General features: G+C 45.6%; 1 long non-coding RNA gene across 1 annotated transcript in view; it reads left to right on the top strand.

Moving 5' to 3' along the window:
• Positions 1-1,465: 1,465 nt before the first annotated feature.
• Positions 1,466-21,854, top strand: part of LOC134358338 (uncharacterized) — a 31,212-nt gene continuing 10,823 nt past the window's right edge. Inside the window, exons 1-2 of the long non-coding RNA XR_010020860.1 lie at positions 1,466-1,508; positions 18,895-19,015. This is a non-coding gene — a long non-coding RNA (uncharacterized LOC134358338). The remainder of the gene's footprint in view (positions 1,509-18,894; positions 19,016-21,854) is intronic.

The raw sequence follows: 21,854 nt of genomic DNA on the forward strand, positions 1-21,854 counted from the left end.
CTACTGTCAGAAGTAGAAAAAGCAATCGAGAGGATTAGAAAGAATAAAGCTCCTGGTCCAGACAACATTCCAGCAGAACTACTGAAAGCAAAAGGCACCTCAATGGCCCACATCTTGCACCACATTGTCTGTGCCATCTGGAAGACTGGCAAATGGCCAACAGACTGGTGTAAATCTGTCTACATTCCAAGTCCCAAGCAAGAGGACCTCCTGCAGTGCAGTAATTACAGAACAATTGCATTGATATCACATACCAGCAAGGTTCTACTCAAAATCACCTCTGAGAGACTAAAGAACTACATAGATAGAGAAATTGCACTCGAATAGGCTGGCTTCAGGAGTGGCCGAGGTACCAGGGACCAGCTCTTCAACATGCGTCTAATAATGGAGAAAATGAGAGAGGTCAATACCCCCCTGTACATCTGCTTCATAGACTACTCAAAGGCTTTTAACTGTGCCCAACACACCAAACTGTGGATGACAATGATTCAACAGGGCGTGGCAACACACCTAGCGACTCTTCTAGAAACACTGTATGCTACACAATCCTCCAGCCCTCGGACCACATCTGGCCAGACTGAATCATTCCGCAATGGAAAGGAGTCCGCCAAAGCTGTGTCCTTTCTCCGCACCTTTTTAACATCTACACTGAGATGATCATGAGACTGGCAATTCCAGACAACACTGGCATTAAAATAGGAGGAAGAACCATCAGTAACTTGAGATACGCAGGTGACCCAGCCCTGCTAGCCACAACGGAAGAAGACCTACAAGCACTACTCAATAATGTTGCAAAAGTCTCTGATGAATTTGGATTGCTGATAAATGGCAAAAAAACCAAAGCTAAAGTGATAAGCAAAACTGCAATTCAAGCTGACATTTACATCGGAAACGACAAGATCGAACAAGAATCCTCCTTTGTGTACCTTGGCGCAGAACTAAATGACACAAACGAATGCAGCAAGGAAATAAGGCAAAGGCGAGCAACGACACGCAGAAGCACTGCCAAACTCTGGAAAGATAGATCTGTGAGCACTGATACCAAGATACGCCTCTTCGAGAGTCTCGTCTGGCCAGTAACCCTATGTGGCTGTGAAACATGGACCCTAAAAGCAGCTGATGAAAAGAAGTTGACAGCATTTGAGATGTGGACATACAGACGGATCCTCAGGGTGTCATACATTGAAAGCAGATCCAACAATTTCATCCTAGAAAAGACTGGCACGAAACCAGTACTTCTGGAAACCATTATCCAAAGGAAACTTTGCTATCTTGGACACATTTCAAGAACTGATGACACACTGGAACGCACTGTGCTTGAAGGCAGAGTAGAAGGAAGCCACTCCCAAGGCAGACAGAGGACAACCTGGATTGACAACATCAAGAAGTGGGCCTGCCTCACTGCCAGAGATGCAAGAGGTTTGACTGCTGACAGATAGCAGTGGAAGAAAGCGTTGCCGAGTCTCTGGCACATGATGATGATGATGTACCTATCTGATTGTGGAAAGGTAATGGAGTGTCAGGAGCTGAGTTACCGCAAGACATCAAGCTTTTGCCCTGTTCTGGTGCCCGTGGCATTTATGTTTAAGGTGGAATTTTTAAGGCGGAAGTTGATTGTTTCCTGATCAGTCAGGGCATCAAAGGATATGGCAAGAAGGCAGGTGTACGGGGTTGAGTGGGATCTGGGATCAGCCATGATGGAATGGCAGAGCAGACTCAATGGGCTGAATGGCCCATATCTTATGGTCTTATGTTGCTAGTGCAGTTGAGTTTCTGATTACTGGCGGGATACAAGGCACAGTCTCAGAATACAGGATATCCGTTTAGAACCGCCATGAGAAGGAATTTCATTGAAAGGCTGGTGAATCCATTGAATGGCTGTGGAGGCTAGGTTATAGTGTCGATTTAAAGTGAAAGTTGATGGATTCTTAATTAATAAAGGCATCAGTGGTTACTGGAAGAAGGCAGGCGAATGGGATTGAGAGGGAAATTGAATGGTGGAGCAGACTCATTGGGCTGAATGGCCTAATTCTGCTTTTATGATTTATGGTCTAAGAAGTTGATGGTGGGAGACTAAGCAACGGTAATGTCAAGAGTAAGAGGTTACACTCTCTCATGTTGAAATTGTCACTGGTATTTGTGTGGCGTGAATGCTGCTTGCCTTGTATCTGCAGCTGCGAATTCTTACATTATTACTGAGAATCCACTTCAGACATAATTCATTGAAGGGGGAGTGCTTTGGGCTACTGTAAGGCATAGTACATGAATGGTGATGGTAAAATCTGCAGAAGATGGAATCTGAAACAAAAAGTAAATTGCTGGAGGAACTCAATGGGTCAGGCAGCATCTGTGGAGGGAAGTGGACAGGCGATGTTCCTCCACATGTTCGCTTGTTGCTATGGTAAATAAATAATTGTTGTTTAGTTTCATAACCATGGTGAACTGCATATTTTGTTTCTCTACTGAAATTCCTGCTCTGAATCCACTGATAATGAGAAAGAACTGAAATAAGAAATAAGAAGTGATTTGTAATGATTCATGAATTGTTTTTGAAGACAAATAGGAAAGGGAAACTAGTTCCTCTAGATTGGGAATCGAGAGTGAAGGGGTAACAGTATGATAAACCTCTTTCCCTATTGAAGGTACAGGCTTCTGTTTGAGACCTACTGTAAGTACTAAAGACCTATATTTTCTTACAACATAGGAGCCTATTTGTCCGTAAAGTCCATGTTGGGTCATTGGGTTATCAATCCTAATCCCTCACTTATTTCCCTGTAGCATATGCAGACAATGGCGGATAAACTAAATAAGTATTTTGCATCAGTCTTCGCCGTGGAAGACACAAGCAGTATGGTGGAAGTTCCAGAGTGTCAGGGGTCAGAAGTGTGTGAAGCTGCCATTAGTGAAGTTGTAAAACTGAGAGGTGTGAAGGTGGGTAAGTCACCTGGACCAGATGAAACCCAGGGTTCTGAAAGAGAGGGCTGAAGAGACTGTGGAGGCATTAGTAATGATCTTTCAAGAATCACTAGATTCTGGATTGGTTAGGAAAGACTGGAAAATTGCAAATGTCACTCCACTCTTCAAGAAGGTAGAGAGGCAGAAGAAAGGAAACTATTGGCTATTTAGTCTGATCTCAGTGGTTGGGAAGATGTTGAAGTCGATTGTTAAGGATGTGGTGTCAGGGTACTTGGAGGCACATGATAAAATAGGCCGCAGTCAGCACAGTTTCCTCAGAGGGAAATCTTGCCTGACAAATCTATTGGAATACTTTGAAGAAATAGCAAGCAGGATAGACAAAGGAGAATCGGTTGATACTGTGTACTTGGATTTTCAGAAGGTGCTACATATGATGCTGCTTAATAAAATATGAGCCCATGGTATTACAGAAAATATACTAGCATGGGTAAAGCAGTGGCTTTTGGCAGGAGGCAAAGAGTGGGAATAAAAGGAGCCTCTTCTGGTTTGCTGCCGGTGACTAGTGGTCTATGTTGACCACAAGGTTCTGTGTTGAGGCTGCTTCTTTTTACATTATACATCAATAACGGATGATGGAATTGATGGCTTTGTTGCAAAGTTTGCAAACAATATGAAGATAGGTGAAGGGGCAGGTAGTTTTGAGGAAGTAGAGAGGCTACAGAATACCTTAGACTTAGATGGGGGAGAAAAAAGGAGAATGTACAGGAGACTTAGGTTCCACACCACCAGGTTCAGTAGATGTTATTACCCTATAGCCATCAGGATCCTGAATCAGTGTGGATAACTTCACTCAACTCAACACAGAAGTGAATCCACAACCTAAAGTCTCACTTTCGAGGACTCTATAACTCATGTTCTCAATACCATTCATTTATTTATTATTGGATTTTTTTTTTGTATTTGCAGTTTGTCTCCTTTCACACATTGGTTGTTAGTTTTTGTTTCAAGCTTTCAAAGTACATTTAATATCAAAGTATGTATACAGTATACAAACTGAAATTCCACGAGACAAAGAAATCCCATTGAAGACTCCCTCCACATAAGCAGCAGCAAAAAGGATTGACTCCCCTTCCACTCCCACCCACACCAGCAGAAGCATCGACCCACCTTCCATGCAAACAACAGCAGAAGCACCAAAGTCCATCCAACTGCAGTCCACAAACCAGTACTATGGTATCCCCCATCAGGAAGGTCTCAAAGCTCTACGCTTCTTTTTGGATTCCAGACCTAATCAGTTCCCCTCTACCACCACTCTGCTCCGTCTAGCGGAATTAGTCCTTACTCTTAATAATTTCTCCTTTGGCTCCCCCCACTTCCTCCAAACTAAAGGTGTAGCTATGGGCACCCGTATGGGTCCTAGCTATGCCTGCCTTTTTGTTGGGTTTGTGGAACAATCTATGTTCCGTGCCTGTTCTGGTATCTGTCCCCCACTTTTCCTTCGCTCATCGACAACTGCATTGGCGCTGCTTCCTGCATGCATGCAGAACTTGTTGACTTTATTAACTTTGCCTCCAACTTTCACCCTGCCCTCAAATTTACCTGGTCCATTTCCGACACCTCCCTCCCCTTTCTAGATCTTTCTGTCTCTGTCTCTGGAGACAGCTTATCCACTGATGTCTACTATAAGCCTACTGACTCTCACAGCTATCTGGACTATTCCTCTTCTCACCCTGTCTCCAGCGTTGTTAATGAGTATAGTTGTGTAAACAGGCAGCATACACAACAATGAACCTACATCTTTTCGGAATGCCGTGTTTTAGTTGATAATGACACTCGGAGGAAGAGCGCAAGGAATGAGCCAAGGAGTGGGAGAAGGAGACAGAGCAAGGCCGTGAGTCTGAAAGCAAGCAGGAGCACAGCCGGGGGTGGGAACATCGGGAGACCAAGAGACACAGACGGAGCCGCAGCACAGCCGGCGCTGACCCCCAGGGGCTGAGGGTCTGCCTGTCCCAGAAGGGAGATAAAAATGAGTGACACACACATCTGGACAGAGTGTGCTCGTGGTGCTAGGAAAAAGGACGCATGAGTCAAAAAGAAAACATGGGGAAAATGGGGCTAAATTAACATAATAAAGATGGCGATGATTGGAACCATTACAGCATTTGATAGTGGCATTGAAGACTGGGCAACTTTCATTAAGAGAGTGGAATTATATTGTGAGGCTAACAAAGTTAATGATGAAAAGAAAGCTAGCGTCTTACTCAGTATTATGGGAGCAAAAACATACGGCTGCTACAGAGCTGGTTAACCCCTGAAAAGCCAGCTGACAAAATGTTCAAGCAAATAGTAGACACTCTCCAACAGCACTTAAACCCCAAACCACTGGTCATTGCTGAAAGATTTAAATTTCACAAATGGAATCAGAGCAAAATTGAAAGCATTTCTGAATATTGTGCTGAATTGCGCAAATTATCAGAACATTGTCAATTTGGAGCTAGTCTACTGGACGCATTGAGGGACAGGTTAGTGTGTGGCATGCACTGTGAAACCACACAGAAGAAGCTCCTGTGTGAAAAACACCTCACCTTAGAGAAGGTGCTGAACATTGCAATATCATTAGAAACAGCAGCATGGGGTGCTTCAGAGATACAACAAAAATCTCTGGAATATGCTACAGGTAAGATGTCACTGAACAGAAATGAAAGAAGAAACGTTACCATTGTGGGAACATGCTGAACGGAATGAAGGAAAGAAATTTTACCCTTGTGGGAACATGTCACATGACCCTGAGGACTGTTGGTTTAAAGACAAAGAGTGCAGAAACTGTGGCAAACTGGGCCACATTGGCAGAGTATGCAAAGCTAGTAAACAGCAGAAAAAGGACAAAATACAGAGAAACAAGAAACCCCAGAAAGGAAAATACAACAATGCGTACAAAATGAAAGAAAACAGTTCTGATGAAAACGATTCAGACAAAAGTGAATTGTCTTGTCTGCATCTTCACAGCGTGATAGAGACAGATGATCGAAGAGTAATATGGATCACTCCACAAGTGGCAAACATGGAAATGAAAATGGAGTTGGACACAGGCTCAGCTTTAACAGTGATCTCTGTACACGACTGCAGATGACTGTTTTCTCACATAACTCTGAAACAAACTAAACTACTGCTAAAGACTTACACAGGACAGAGTGCATCCCAAAGGTAAAATTAAAGTGACAGTGACCTACGGAGACAAAACACAGCAGCTGAACCTCTATGTACTGAAAAATGGAGGACCACCGTTGCTGGGACGTGAATGGCTCAGGAAAATCCAGCTGGATTGGCGCACCATCAAGGCACTAGTTGTTTCAGCAAAGGAGGGCAGCAAGGCTACATCTGAGAGACTGTCACAAATTCTTGCTGACTCTGAGGAAGTGTTCATGAAAGGAATAGGAACACTTCAGGGCACGAAGGCGAAGACTGAAGTTGAGGAAAATGCATGTCCAAAGTTTCACAAAGCCAGACCAGTTCCATATGCAATCTGTCCTACAGTAGAGGCTGAGCTGAAAAATCTGGAGCAGACTGGGGTCTGTCAAAGGTGGATTGGAGTGAATGGGCCACGCCTATTGTTCCAGTGATGAAGAAAACCTCCAGCACAAAACCAGGGAAACCAAGCAAGGTGCGCATATTTGGAGACTTTAAAGTGACTGTTAACCCAGTTCTCCGCACAGTAGAGTATTCTCTACCTTGTATTGAGGACATCTTTGCTTCCCTGTCAGGAGGGGAGCATTTCATAAAAATTGATTTGGCTCAGACTTATCTCCAAATGAAAATCGATGAAGCATCCAAGAAATACCTGACGATAATGTGATGAAAGAGGGTTACAATGAGTACACATAGACTAAGATGTTAACTGTCCTGTGCTGGCACCAGTGGGATCAGCAGTTGGTCTGCCACCTGTCTTCAGGAGAAAGAGAGATAAGGAAGACAATGGAGCAGCATTTGGAAATGTTAATGAAGAGACAGGAGAGTTTAACGGAAGGAGACACCGTCTGAGAGCTGTCAAGATCGGCTCCTTTTTGAACCCTGAACTGTTTGAAGTGTGATGGACAGGCGATACCCCAGCAGGGGGATAAAAAGGGACAGGTCCGCTAAGGCAGGACACACACGACACCACGAGGTAACGAGACCCTGGAAGCGGTGCGCCTCCTACAAGTCGGTGGGAGTTTTGGAGGGCTGGTCGCGGGACCAAGCCATAGACGCACAGGGTGGAAAGGTACCATCGGCGGGAACCTGGTGTGTGTCCGCCCTTGCCTGGGTGCCAGGTTCACTGCAGAGGAACGGTCGTATCTGAAACGGAGGGGTCACAGTCGGTGACCTCAGAAGACATTACAAAGGGCTCGCCCGAAAGCTGACTGCGAGGAATATCGAAGGTCCGTGTGGAAGCCGTTTTGAATATTCATTTGCTTTCTCTCTCTCTCTCCCACGGCAGTGATTACTGTGAACTGAACTGAACTCAATTGAACTGAACTTTGCGTCACTTTGAAACTGGTCATTTACCCCTAGACGACGATAGAGCTTGATTGATCCTATTATCCTAGTTCTGTGTGCATGTGGGTTTATCATTGCTGAACTGTTGTATTTATTATCCTTTTGATTAGAGTACGGTGTTGCTTATTTCTTTAATAAAACTTTCTTAGTTCCAGTAATCCAGACTCCAACTGAGTGATCCATTTCTGCTGGTTTGGCAACCCAGTTACGGGGTACGTAACAATAAATACACACAAAGGACTTTACCAGTACAACAGGTTGGTGTTTGGGAGAGCATCAGCTCCTGCAATCTGGCAAAGGGCAATGGACCAGGTCCTGCAGGGGATTCCAGGGACTCAGTGTTACCTGGATGACATCATTGTCACCGGCAAAGATGACGACAAACATCTTTCTAACCTAAAACAAGTGCTCAGCAGATTACGGGAACATGGGCTCAGAGCTAATCAACAGATATGTGAGTTTTTCAAAAAGGAAATCTCATACTGTGGGCATGTGATCAACAAGGATGGTTTACACATGTCTCAAGACAAGAGAGAAGCAGTGCTTAAGACACCACCACCTGAAAATGTGTCTCAGCTGAGAGCATATCTTGGACTTGTGAACTATTACCACAAGTTCTTGCCTAACCTATCCACAGTCCTACACCCACTAAATGCACTAATAGAGACAGGGACACAATGGAAGTGGACTGAGAGCTGTGAGAAAGTGTTTCAAGAAACTAAAAGACTCATAACTTCAGAAGGGGTGCTCGCACACTTTGACTCCTCCTTATCAATCCGACTGGTTTATATTGCCTCACCCCATGGGAAAGGAGCTGTGTTATCGCACAAGTTTCCAGATGGCTCAGAAAGACCAATAGCCTTTGCCTCAAGAACGCTAACTTCAACTGAACGCAACTACGCACAGATTAACAGAGAGGCCCTAAGCCTCGTGTGGGAAGTCAAGAAATTCAGTCACTACCTGTATGGCCAAAAGTTTACTCTGTTGACTGACCATCATCTTCTCATGTCAATCTTCAGCACAAGGAAAGGTGTTCCAGTGATGACAGCACAAAGGCTGCAGCGATGGTCTCTTTTCTTAGGAGGTCACATGTATGACATTGAACACAAGGGGACCAAGCAACACGGCAATGCAGATGGTTTGTCACGTTTACCACTGCCGACTTCAGAGATAACTACACAAATGGATTCAGCAGAGGCCTTTCACACAACAATAGTTGAACAATTACCAGTGACAAACAGCCTCATTGAAAGTGAAACATGTAGTGACCCTATGTTGTCAAAAGTGTATGACATCATGGTAAAGGGATGGCCAGCGCGGGGTAACACACTGTTCCCAGCCTTCTCAGCGAGGAAGGAGCAGTTGTCAGTATGTCGGGGAACACTGATGTGTGGTTCACTAGTTGTGATTCCTCCCAAGCTACACACCAGAGTGCTGGGGGAACTGCACGAGAGGCACCTGGGTACCATGAAGATGAAAAGTCTGCCTGTGCCTATGTGTGGTAGCCAGGACTCGATAAACAGATTGAGGACTTGACCAAGAGAACTGCTCTGGATGTTAAAAGATCCAGACACACCACCACAAGCCCCTCTCCATCCACGGGAGTGGCCTTCATCACCATGGCACGAGTGCACATCGACTTTGCTGGACCATTCATGGGCTCTATCTTTTTGATCGCAGTCGATGCACATTCCAAATGGCCAGAGGTCATCAAAATGAAGACAGCCACTTCGGAAAAGACCATTACAATTCTGAGGACCATGTTTGCCAGGAATGGCATACCAGAACAAATCTGCACAGACAATGGACGACAATTTGTCCCTGAAGAATTCCAAAGTTTTGTGAAGAACAATGGCATCAAGCACTTTACATCTGCCCCTTACCATCCATCCACAAATGGCTTGGCAGAAAGATTTGTGCAGACATTCAAGAAAGCCATCAAGGCAATGGACAATGAAAACCGACCACTGCAACACAAGATAGAAAACTTCCTCCTTGCCTATCATAATGCAGTACATGCAACCACTAATCAGACTCCAGTGGTGATATTTCTGAACAGGAACCTGAGGTCCCACATGGATCTCCTCAAAGCAGATGTACGGCGGGATGTGGAGAACAGACAGTTCAAACACTTGAATGCTAAGTCAACACGGAGCTTCAGTGTGGGTCAGTCAGTTCTTGTACATGATTACCGGACTGAAAAGTGGCAGCTGGGTACAATTTCCACCATAAACAGGCCACTGACGTATACTGTGAAGGTGGAGAGAATGTATGGAGATGTCATGTGGACCAAATCTGGCATGATCTGGTGAAAAACACAACAACATCTTGCCCGGACTCCCCTGACATAGAAGCAAACACTCCTGATGTGACCACATCAGCCTCATCCACAGATAAGCTGTCATCAGTGCTGATGACCCAACTGATATACCTGTGGAGACTCATTCCCCAAAGCAAACGTTTCAGGACAGACGTTACCCAGAGAGGCAGAGAAGAACTCCCCAGAGACTTGAGTTCTAAATGGGTCTTAGACCAAAAGTAAAAAAAAGCAAAAGAAGGCATGTTATAATTTGATATTATTAAGTTACTTTGTTATAATTTGTAAACAAATAGTAGGTGTTTGTATGTTAAGGGTAAACATATTTGTTTAGCATAGTGCCCCAGTAAAAAAAAAGTTGATACACTATTAAAATAAAAAGGGAAGAGTATAGCCTACATTATAATAATGGACTACTTTATGTTTTAGTAACACATCGTTGCATGTGCTATTAGGCGCATATTGATCTGTATGTGTGTGCCAAGTTTGGATTCTTCCAGTAAAGAACCATGAAATTTAGTTCCCGTCTCCAGCATTTTTATTATTAACTTTGGCTGCATAAACAGGCCACACACACAACACCTCTCATAGACCATACATTCTTCAAGTGATTGTGAATGGGATCATTACACAAGAACACCTACAGGAAATCGGCCAAATATTGTACCCATCTTCCACCTACAGAATTTAACTCCATTGATGCCAGTGGGAAGTGCATGCATTCAGCAGACGTTTCTATGACTGGCATTGACAATTGTTGTCCCTTTGTTGTCCCATGCTATTGAGTGATGTTAAACCTGAGAGCGGGCAGCGCAGTTTGTTTGCATGGCACAGAAAACTGATGAAACAAACACCAGTGACAACTGGTCATACGTCATAAGTTTTATTATAGGTTATTTAAGCTAACCAGATTGAGTCAGTTATCATAGCAATACTCCAGATATAGCCCAGCCACACCTCATGAATCGTGGAGCTATGAATTCCTTGAATGTTGCAGATCTTGTGATGTGTTAAGTAATGACTGGAATCCCTGTAAATTTAGACCATGAAAGTCTCTCTGTATTTCTGTTCAATCAAGGAACTAGGAGGTTGATTGTTTTGTTAACTTAAGCATTTTGACGTAAATTAAGCTCATTCTTTGACTGTGTTGAACACGTAGTGTAGGTGAACTGCAGACAACTGAGGTGAATTGGTACCTAGATTCTGAGTTGAGTCAGAAGGATTCTTGGGTTCATTCTCCGCATTTTCCCACCACCCTCCCCCAACATGCATTCATTGGGTTTCATGGCCTTAGATCCTATTTTGGAGAAATTGATAGTGAAGGCAACACAGAGGTACTTACAAGTAGAGCTGCTGCCTCACAGCACCAGAGACCCAAGCTCATTTGCGATGTCGGGTGCTGTCGGCGTGGACTTTGCACGTTCTCTCTGTGAACATTTTGGCTTTCTCCTGGTGCTCCGGGTTTCTCCCACATCCCAAAGACATGCTGGCTGGTAGATTAATTGGCCACTCTAAATTGCCCCAAGGATGTAAGTGGGAGATTATGGGTGTTGTTGTTAATGAGGGTGTGGAGAAAATAAAATAAGTACAGCATTAATGGTCTGCATTAACTCTATGGGCTGAAGGGCCTGTTGTGTCTATGCTGTATTGCTCTTGCTACAGTATATGATTAGATTAGATTAGATTCAACTTTATTGTCATTGTGCCGAGTACAGACACAAAGCCAATGAAATGCAGTTAGTATCTAACCAGAAATGCAAAGATTATTGTTATTTACTAAATAACTGCAAATAAAAAGTAAGTGCTACAGCATACAAATATAAAAGTACTGAGACAGTACAATACGGATGCAATACTGCTTAGCGCTGTGATGTGAGGTTCAGCAGGGTCACAGCCTCAGGGAAGAAGCTCTTCCTGTGCCTGCTGGCGCGGGAGCTGAGGCTCCTGTAGCGCCTACCGGATGGGAGGAGAGTAAAAAGTCCATGGTTAGGGTGAGATACATCCTTGATAATGCTTTTCGCCCTGCCAGGCAGCGTTTATGGTGTTTATGGAGTCATCAGTTTTAGAATCGCTGCAGCATGATAAATAGCCAATAGTCCTGATGAAGGGTCTCGGCCTGAAATATCAACTATACTCTTTTCTGTAGATGTTGCCTGGCCTGCTGAGTTCCTCCAGCATTTTGTGTATATTTCTTGTTTGTAATAGGATGGGTTTATTTGGTCTGATGTGGGAGGGGTCCAGGGGGATTGGTTTATTTGGTTAATGGGAACAGCATGTTAAATGGTCAATAGGATGAGTTTATTTGGTCTGATGTGACGGGGGAGGTGCTGTCAGGGGGATGGGTTTATTTGGTCAATGGGATGGGTTTTGGGATTTTGTCATCTGTACTATCCATGCATAGCTGAGAAACTCATGGATTTAGAGATGTTAAAGCTGATTCCATTGTTTGTGCTGCTGGCAACGAGAAGACAAAAAAGAACCTGAATTTGAGTCATCATGAGATGGTCTGATGTCAGGAGAATTACAACATAAAAATGCAAGAACAAGTACCATCATTCAATCAGAAAGCAGGATGAGGAATCAGTCAATCCCTTAAAGCAGTATTGCTGGCCATTTAGTCTGCTTCTTCCTGTTACCCATCCTGATGCCATGTCCCTGACTAACCTGGGAAACACCTACAATGGTTGCATAACCATACTTCAAAAGTACCCAGAGTCATAGTCTCACATTGCACAGAAACAGGTTCTTCGGTCCATTAAGTGTGTGTTAACCATCATTCCATTTTCTTTTCTTTAATTCTGTGACCTGTCTCAATGACTTACATCCACAGTGTTGAAGTGTTTTGAGAGATAGGTGATAAAATATATCAGCTCCTGTCTAAGAAGCAGCCTGGATCCACTCCAATTTGCCTAATAGCTCAACAGATCCACAGTAAATGACATTTCATTGGCTCTTCACTCAACCCTGGAACATCTGGACATCAAAGATCTTTATCAACTACAGCTCAGCATTCAATGCCATCATCCCATCAAATCTAATCATTAAATTTCAAGGCCCTGGCCTCAATACCTTCTTGTGCATCTTCAATTTCCTTACTTGCAGACCACAGTCGGTTTGGATTGGCAAAAAATATCTCCTCCACAATCTCTATTAACGCAGGTGAACCATACTCACTTTACTCTTCAGACTGGGTGGCTAAGCACAGCTCCAGTGCCATAGTCAAGTTTGCCAATAACACCATTGTTGTAACTGAATTAAAGGTGGTGATGATTCTGCATACAGGAAGGAGATTGAAAATCTGGGTGAGTGGTGCCACAACAACAACCTCTTATTCAATGTCAGCAAGACCATGAAGCTGATTATTGACTTCAGGAGGAGGATACAGGAGGTTCATAAGCAAGACTGGAAGATCAGAAGTGGAGAGGATCAGCAACTTTAAATTCCACGGTGTTATTTCTTTATTGAGATACAGCGCAGAATAGACCATCCCCGCGCTTTGAGCTGGCTGCATCACAGCCCAGTATGGAAATACTAATGACATTGAATGGAAAATCTTACAAAAAGAGGTGGATAAGGCCTATTCTATCACGGGTAAACCACCCAGCCATTGAGCACATCCACATGGAGCGTTGTTGCAGGAAGGCAGCATCCATCATCCAGGACAGTTATTAACCCTTAACCATCAGGCTCTTGAACCCAAGAGAGCAACTTCACTCAACTCCACCTGCCCCATCATTGAAATGTACCCATAACCTATGGACTCACTTTCAAGGACTCTTCATTTCATGTTCTCGATATTCATTGCTTATTTATTTATTTATTATTTATTTAGTTGGTTAGTTTTGTATTTGCACAGTTTGATGTCTTTTGCCCACTGGTTGAATGCCCAAGTTGGTGTGATCTTTCATTGATTCTATTATGGTTATTATTCTATTATGAATTTGTTGAGTATATCCACAAGAAAATGAATCTTGGGATTGTATATGGTGACATACAAGTATTTTGTGTCATAAGGGCATGGCTGGGGACGGACCCAAGTGCAAGACACAGACACTGAAGTACAAGGGACAGGACTAGGAAACAGAGTGATGGCAAGGACATGGACAGGAAAACAAGGAACCTGGAACAGGACTGGACAAGAGAGCTAGGAGCCCTGGCTTGGACTTCAAGCCAGAGACTGGACAAGGACCCAGTACCTGGGTCTTGCCTCTGGCTCGGACCCCAGAACTAAGCAAGGACCAGGCTTGGCAGGCAGGCAGGTAGAGGCTGGAATCTTCAGGCTTGGGGCTAGAGGCTAAAGACTTGGCTAGGCAAGAGGCTAGAGGCTAGAGACTTGGCTTGACTTGGCAAGAGGTTAGAGGCTAGAGTTTTCAGGCTCGAGGCTAGGCAAGAGATGAGGCGAGGCTTGGCAGGAGGCTGGAGGCGGGAGACTTGAGGCGAGGTAAGGCCCGAGGCCAGAGGCAGGAGACTTGAGGCGAGGCTGGAGGCCGGAGGCAGGAGACTTGAGGCGAGGCTGGAGACAGGAGACTTGAGGTGAGGCTGGAGGCCGGAGGCCGGAGGCAGGAGACTTGAGGCGAGGCTAGAGGCCGGAGGCAGGAGACTTGAGGCGAGGCTGGAGGCCGGAGACCGGAGGCAGGAGACTTGAGGCGAGGCTGGAGGCCGGAGGCAGGAGACTTGAGGCGAGGCTGGAGGCCGGAGGCCGGAGGCAGGAGACTTGAGGTGAGGCTAGAGGCCGGAGGCCGGAGGCAGGAGACTTGAGGTGAAGCGAGGCCCGAGGCCGGAGGCAGGAGACTTGAGGCGAGGCGAGGCTGGAGGCCGGAGGCAGGAGACTTGAGGCGAGGCAAGGCAGGCTCCTCCTGGGCAGGGCGCGGATCACCACCCAACAGAAGCAAGGGACAGGAAGGGACAGAATCAACCCCAGGTAACGGGCAAGACGGCCTGGCTTACCTGGGTGGAGGCAAGGGACAGGAAGGGAGCTAGGTACAGGGTGGCTTCAGGAAAAGACTGCAGGCGAGGCGAGGCGAGTGTTACCGGCAAGACAAGGCAAGGCTTCTGGCAAAGCAAGGCGAGACAAGAACTTCAGGCGAGGCGAGAGTTACCGGCAAGACAAGGCAGGGCTTCAGGTGAGGAAACAAAAGGCAGAGCAAGGGATACAAGGAGTAAGGACAAGAACAATCCAGCAGCCACGCCCTGGTCTCTGGAGGTATTTATGCAGCCAGACCCAACGAGCATCGGCTGCCTCAATTAGAGCTCAACAAGAACAGAAACAGGGTAGACAGGAAAACCTGGATCAAGGGTCGATGGACTGGACCATGAACCGGAATACGGACATCACGGACCGGACCATGACACTTTGATAATAAACCTGCTTTGAACTTTGACTGTGACTGAAATCACCGTAGTGATACTGAAGCATATATATGTGTATTAAATAGTTAAATAAAAATAGTGCAGAAACAGAAATAATAAAACCAAGGTAGTGTTCAAGGGTTCAATGTCCATTTAGGAATCGAATGGCAGAGGGGAAGAAGCTGTTCCTGAATCACTGAGTGTGTGCCTTTAGGCTTCTGTACCTCCTACCTGATGGTAACAATGAGAAAAGGGCATGTCCTGGGTGAAGGGGGTCCTTAATAATGGGCGCCGCCTTTCCGAGACACCGCTCCGTGAAGTTGTCTTGGATACTATGGAGGCTAGTACCCAAGAGGGAGCTGGCTAATTTTACAACTTTCTGTAGCTTCTTTCGATCCTGTACAGTAGCCCACCTCTCCCCCCACTCATACCATACAGTGATGCAGCCTGTTAGAATGCTCTCCATAATATATCTGTAGAAGTTTTCGAGTGTCTTAGGTGAAAAACCAAATCTTCTCAAACTCCTATTGAAGTATAACCGCTGTCTTGCCTTCTTTATAACTGCATCGATATGTCGGACCCAGGTTAGATCCTCAGAGATCTTGACACTCAGGAACTTGAAATTACTCACTCTGTCTATTTCTGATCCCTCTGTCAGGATTGGTTCATGTTTCCTCGTCCTACCCTTTCTGAAGTCAACAATCAGCTCTTTGGTCCTGCTGACATTAAGTTCAAGGTTGTTGCTGCAACACCACTCAACTAGCTGGTATATCTCGCTCCTGTACGCCCTCTCGTCTCCATCTGAGATTCTGCCCACAATAGTTGTATCATCAGCAAACTTAGAGATGGCATTTGAGCTGTGCCTAGTGTTACGTACCCCGTAACCGGGTTGCCAAACCGGCAGAAATGGACCACTTAGTTGGAGTCTGGATTACTGGAACTAAGAAAGTTTTATTAAAGAAATAAGTAACACAGTACTCTAAACGTAAGGATACAAATGCAATGGGTTAGCAATGATAAAACACACATGTACACAGAACTAGGGTAATAGAAATCAATCAAGCTCTATCGCAGTCTAGGGGTAAAATGATCAGTCTCAAGTGACGCAGAGTTCAGTTCAGCTTAGTACAGTTCGCAGCAATCGCTGTTGTGCCGTTGGAGAGAGAATATGCAAATCGGATTCAGACAGACCTTTGATCTTTGCAGTTAGCTTTCGGCGCGAGCCCTTTTAATATCTTCTGAGGTCACCAACTGTGACCCCTCCGTTCCGGATACGATTGTTCTTCTGCGGTGAACCCGGCACCCAGGCAAGGGCGGACACACACACCAGGTTCCCGCCGATCGTACCCTTTTCACCCTGTGCATCTATGGTCGGTCCCGTGATCAGACCTCCAAAACTCCCACCAACTTGTGGGGGGGGGGCACACCGCACTTCCAGGGTCTCGTTATCTCGTGGTGTCGTGGTGTCTCTTGCCTTAGCGAACCTGTTCCTTTTATCCCCCTGCTGTGGTATCGCCTGTCCGTCAAACTTCAAACAGTTCAGGTTCAAAGCCACCGGTCTGACAATACTCGGAACTGTGTCTCTTTTCGTTAATCTCTCTCATTTCTCATTAGCATTTGGAATGTTTCTCTCGTTGTCTCTGTTATCAGCATCAATCTTCTGATAGCTTGGTCTTTTGTCAGACTAGCCACACAGTCATGGGTGCAGAGAGATTAGAGCACTGGTCTAAGCACACACCCCTAAAGTGTGCCTGTGTTGATTGTCAGCGAAGAAAAGATATTAATACCAAGCCGTACAGATTGTGGTGTTCCAGTTCGGAAGTCGAGGGTCCACTTGCAGAGGGAGGTAAAGAGACCCAGGCTCCGTAGCTTATTGATCAGGACTGTAGGAATGCTGCTGTTAAACGCTGAACTATAGTCAATGAACAGCATCCTGACATAGGTATTTCTATTGTCCATGTGATCCAAGGCCATGCAAAAGCCATTGAGATTGCATCTGCCATAGACCTATTGTGGTGATAGGCAAATTGCAGTGGGTCCAGGATCTTGCTGAGGCAGGAGTTGATTCTGGCCAGGACCAACCTCTCAAACATTTCATCACTGTAGATGTGAGTGCTACTGGGCGAGAATTATTAAGGCAGCTCACATTATTCATCTTGGACACTGGTATAATTGTTACCTTTTTGAAACAGGTGGGAACATCTGACAGTAGCAATGAGAAGCTGAAAATGTCCTTGATACACCCACCAGTTGGTTGGCACAAGTTTTCAAAGCCTTACCAGGTACTCCACTGGGGGCTGCCATCTTGTGAGGGTTCACCCTCCTGAACAACAGCTTGACATCGGCCTCCAGGACAGAAATCACAGGGTCACTGGGTGCAGCAGGGATCTTCACAGCTGTAGTTATATTCTCCCTTTCAAAGCGGGCATAAAAGGCATTGTGCTCATTTGGTAGTGAAACATTGCTGGCATTCATGCTATTTGTAGGAAGTAATGTCCTGCAAATCCTGCCAGGGTGGATTTGCATCTGATGTCGCCTCCAACCTCGCTCGGAATCGTTTCTTCGCTTTTAAGATAGCCCTCCACAAGTCATATAAATCAAAGTTGCTGGTGAACGCAGCAGGCCAAGCAGCATCTATAGGAAGAGGTGCAGTCGACGTTTCAGGCCGAGACCCTTCGTCAGGAACTTGAAATTGCTCGCTTTGTTCGCCTATATATTTAAATTTGAGAGGGAATTTACACTTCCTCCCTTACCACCATTCAGGGCCCCAAACAGTCCTTCCAGGTGAGGTAACACTTCACCTGTGAGTCGACTGGGGTGATATACTGCGTCCGGTGCTCCCGATGTGGCCTTTTATATATTGGCGAGACCCGACGCAAACTGGGAGACCGCTTTGCTGAACATCTACGCTCTGTCCGCCAGAGAAAGCAGGATCTCCCAGTGGCCACACATTTTAATTCCACATCCCATTCCCATTCTGACATGTCTATCCACGGCCTCCTCTACTGTAAAGATGTAGCCACACTCAGGTTGGAGGAACAACACCTTATATTCCGTCTGGGTAGCCTCCAACCTGATGGCATGAACATCGACTTCTCTAACTTCCGCTAAGGCCCCACCTCCCCCTCATACCCCATCTGTTACTCATTTTTATGCACACATTCTTTCTCTCACTCTCCTTTTTCTCCCTCTGTCCCTCTGAATATACCTCTTGCCCATCCTCTGGGTCACCCCCCCCCCTTGTCTTTCTTCCCGGACCACCTGTCCCATGATCCTCTCGTATCCCCTTTTGCCTATCACCTGTCCAGCTCTCGGCTCCATCCCTCCCCCTCCTGTCTTCTCCTATCATTTTGCATCTCCTCCTCCCCCTCCAGCTTTCAAATCCCTTACTCACTCTTCCTTCAGTTAGTCCTGACGAAGGGTCTCAGCCTGAAACGTCGACTGCACCTCTTCCTACAGATGCTGCCTGGCCTGCTGCGTTCACCAGCAACTTTGATGTGTGTTGCTTGAATTTCCAGCATCTGCACAATTCCTGTTGTTTGTCCTTCATATCCATTCCTTTTATATATACATATATATATATATACTCACAGGTGAAGTGTTGCCTCACCTGGAAGGACTGTCGGGAGCCCTGAATGGTGGTGAAGGAGGAAGTATAAAGGCACGTGTAGCACTTGTTCCGCTTACAAGGATAAGTGCCGGGAGGGAGATCGGTGGGAAGGGATGGGGGGGACAAATGTTGTTTGCCTCCACAAGTCATACCTGGTTTTCTTCTACAGGCCTGGGTCATCAGACTTCAATGCCACAGATCTACCCCCCAGCAGACAACGTACCTGTCGGGTTTGGGAATGTACAGCAAGTTTTCGTAGGCACACACTGATCCACACAGGTTTTAATGAAGTCAGTAACAACCCTTCCAGATTCGAAGTTGAATCCCTGAGTACAATCCAGTCTACCGTTTCAAAGCTGTCCTGTAAGCACTCCTGTGCTTCCCTTATCCATACCTTCTTTGTCCTCAATGCTGGTGCTGCAGTCTTCAGTCTCCGCCTATACTCAGGGAGTAAAAATACAGCCAGGAGATGAGAGTTTCCAAAGTGTGATCGTGGAATAGCATAGTAAACACTCTTGATCTTGGTGTAACAGTGGTCCAGTCTGTTGTTTTCTCTGGTACTACAAGTGATTTGTTGATGATAACTGTTAAGTGACTTTTTCAAGCCGGTCTGGTTAAAATCCTCCAAAATGATGGTGAAGGCATCAGAGTATGCTGTTTCATGCATGTTGATCCCATCGCTCAGATTATCTAGAGCTTGTTTGATATTGGCCTGAGGTGGAATGTATATTAAAATCTCCCGCGGCAGGTAAAACGGACGACACTTAATTACGAGATATTCCAGGTCTGGTGAGCGAAATTGGGACGTCACCAACACATTGTACACCACAAGGAGATGATCATGAGGCATACACCACCACCTCTACTTTTGAGAAACTCAACAGTCCTATCTCGACGGTGTATAGTGAACCCGTTAATCTGAATTGCTGCATTCAGTACGGAAGAGTGGAGTTAAGATGGCATCAGGAGGCTGCTTCTTCAAGCTCAACTGCAGAAAGCAGCTTAATTCCGCTCTTTAATGTCTCTTGTTTCCTTTTCAAGGTGATTGGGCTTCTGTCGAGGTCCTGATCTGCAAGTGGCACTCAAACTGCACTTTTTTAGGTGGATGAGTTTCCGTTCCTGGAATTCGCGAGCCAACCATTTTCCAACATTCTCCAGGTGCGGCTCGGAAGATGGCGCCTCAGAGGTGCAGACCTGCACGACCATGCGGACGACCGATTTCAGGCCAGTGTTGCCGACAGAGGCATTACGGGAAATGGAACATCAAGATTTTGCTGTGGTGGATGTATAGTAAAGCAACGCAGCAGACTGTAATATCGTAATGGTGGCTGTCATTCTGTGAAAATGGGTGATATCTCTCTGTGCCTTGTTAGTGAGAGAGAGAGCGAGAGAGAGCCTGTGGCATGTCAAACTGACGGGTAAACAATTGCTTTTGTTGACTACAAATCATGGTCTCTCTTTGGGTGCTTTGCTGTTGTTTGGTAGGTGGTGGGCACTGATGCATTTTGCTGAAACGGGAGCTAGGGTGGAAAGGGGAGGTTGTTGCTTTGATCTTGCTGCTGCTTGTGCGGGCAACGGGGTACAGTGGGGCTATGGAATTCTAATGTTTTTCTGCTGCTCATTCTTTTGGGGGTCTTCTGTTTTTCATGGATGTCTGCGAAGACAAGTATTTCATGTTGTATACTGCATGCATTCTCTGATAATAAGCAGAACCATTTGAACCAGAATTCTGTAAAGCAGAGAACACACACTGTCCCATAGCAACCTCACTCTGAGATCATTGATCTTAGAATCTTACAAACTCAAAGTACATCACAGTTTTATACCCGTAAAATCAAAGGAAACAGTAGGAAATTCCATACAATCTCAATAGATACAATGGCATTGTTCAAAGGTTTCAAAGGTACATTTAATGTCAGAGAAATGTATTCAATATATGTCCCGAAATTCTTTTTCTTCGCAACCATCCACAAAAAACAGAGGAGCGCCCCAAAGAATGAATGACAGTTAAATGTTAGAACCCCAAAGCCCCTCCCAGCTCCCCTTCTCCCACGAGTAAGCAGCAGCAAGAAATGATGCCCCCTCCCACCAGCAAAAAAAAGCATCAGCACCTGCCACGAGCACTCAAGTGTGCAGCAAAGCAACAGCAAAGACACAGACTTGCAGTACCCCAAAGACTACTCGTTCACCAAGGTATTTGCACATAAACGGGCTCTCTCTCTCTCTGTCTCTAATAAGGGAGAAAGAGATGTCTCCGTTTCACAGCGAGAGGAGAGACATAACAAACAATTCATTGATTTACGATGTTAACAGTTTGTTTCGTCACTTTTTCCGAGCTCTGTGCCCAAAGATCTCCGGTCTCTGGGCACACAGCCAGAGATCTTCCGTCTCCCACGACACACCAATTTCCTGCCAGGACCACTGACCTTTGGTCTGCCTGTCTCCAGAGCCATGAGATCCCGGAACTCCGAAGGCAAGCTAATCTCTTAAGCCGCATCCTTGGCATATCGAATAACAGCCAGTCGTGAAGCCCCGAGAATGGGTCCCATTCCCGCAAAGAACCAAAGTCAGCGTGTAACTCCAGGTCAGGATCTTCAAAAGAACCCGGAAAGAGAAAAATAGAGATATTGAAGATAGAAATAGAGCTGTTTCTGAAGATGCAAGCGAAGGAGCCACTGTTAGGCACCATTGTCTCCTGCTAAGCTCCTCCTTCAATTACTTCAATATTTAGGATTGACAATTCTTCCTTTGAATTACCTACCTACAGTGGCAGACACCTGCAGATTTACTTCCAGATAAACTCAATGCCTATTTAGCTTACTTTAACCTCCAGAACGGGGAGGAACTAACACACACCCCCTTCTCTCCTGATGATCCCATGGTCTCAGTATCTGAAGATGACATGCAGGTTGCCTTCAAGAGATTGAATCCAAGTAAAGCACCGGTCTGGACAGATTACCTGGCCCGAGTACCAACGACCTCTGCTGACCAACTGGCTGCTGGCTCTTTATCAATTACATCTCAGCATTTAAAACCATCATCCCCTCAAAACAAATCAGTAAACTCCAAAACCTGAGCCTCAATACCCCCTTGTGCAATTGGATCCTGGGTTTCCTCACTTGCAGTCTT

Source organism: Mobula hypostoma, chromosome 18 (genome assembly GCF_963921235.1).
Source record: "Mobula hypostoma chromosome 18, sMobHyp1.1, whole genome shotgun sequence".
NCBI classification, from domain to species: Eukaryota; Metazoa; Chordata; class Chondrichthyes; order Myliobatiformes; family Myliobatidae; genus Mobula; species Mobula hypostoma.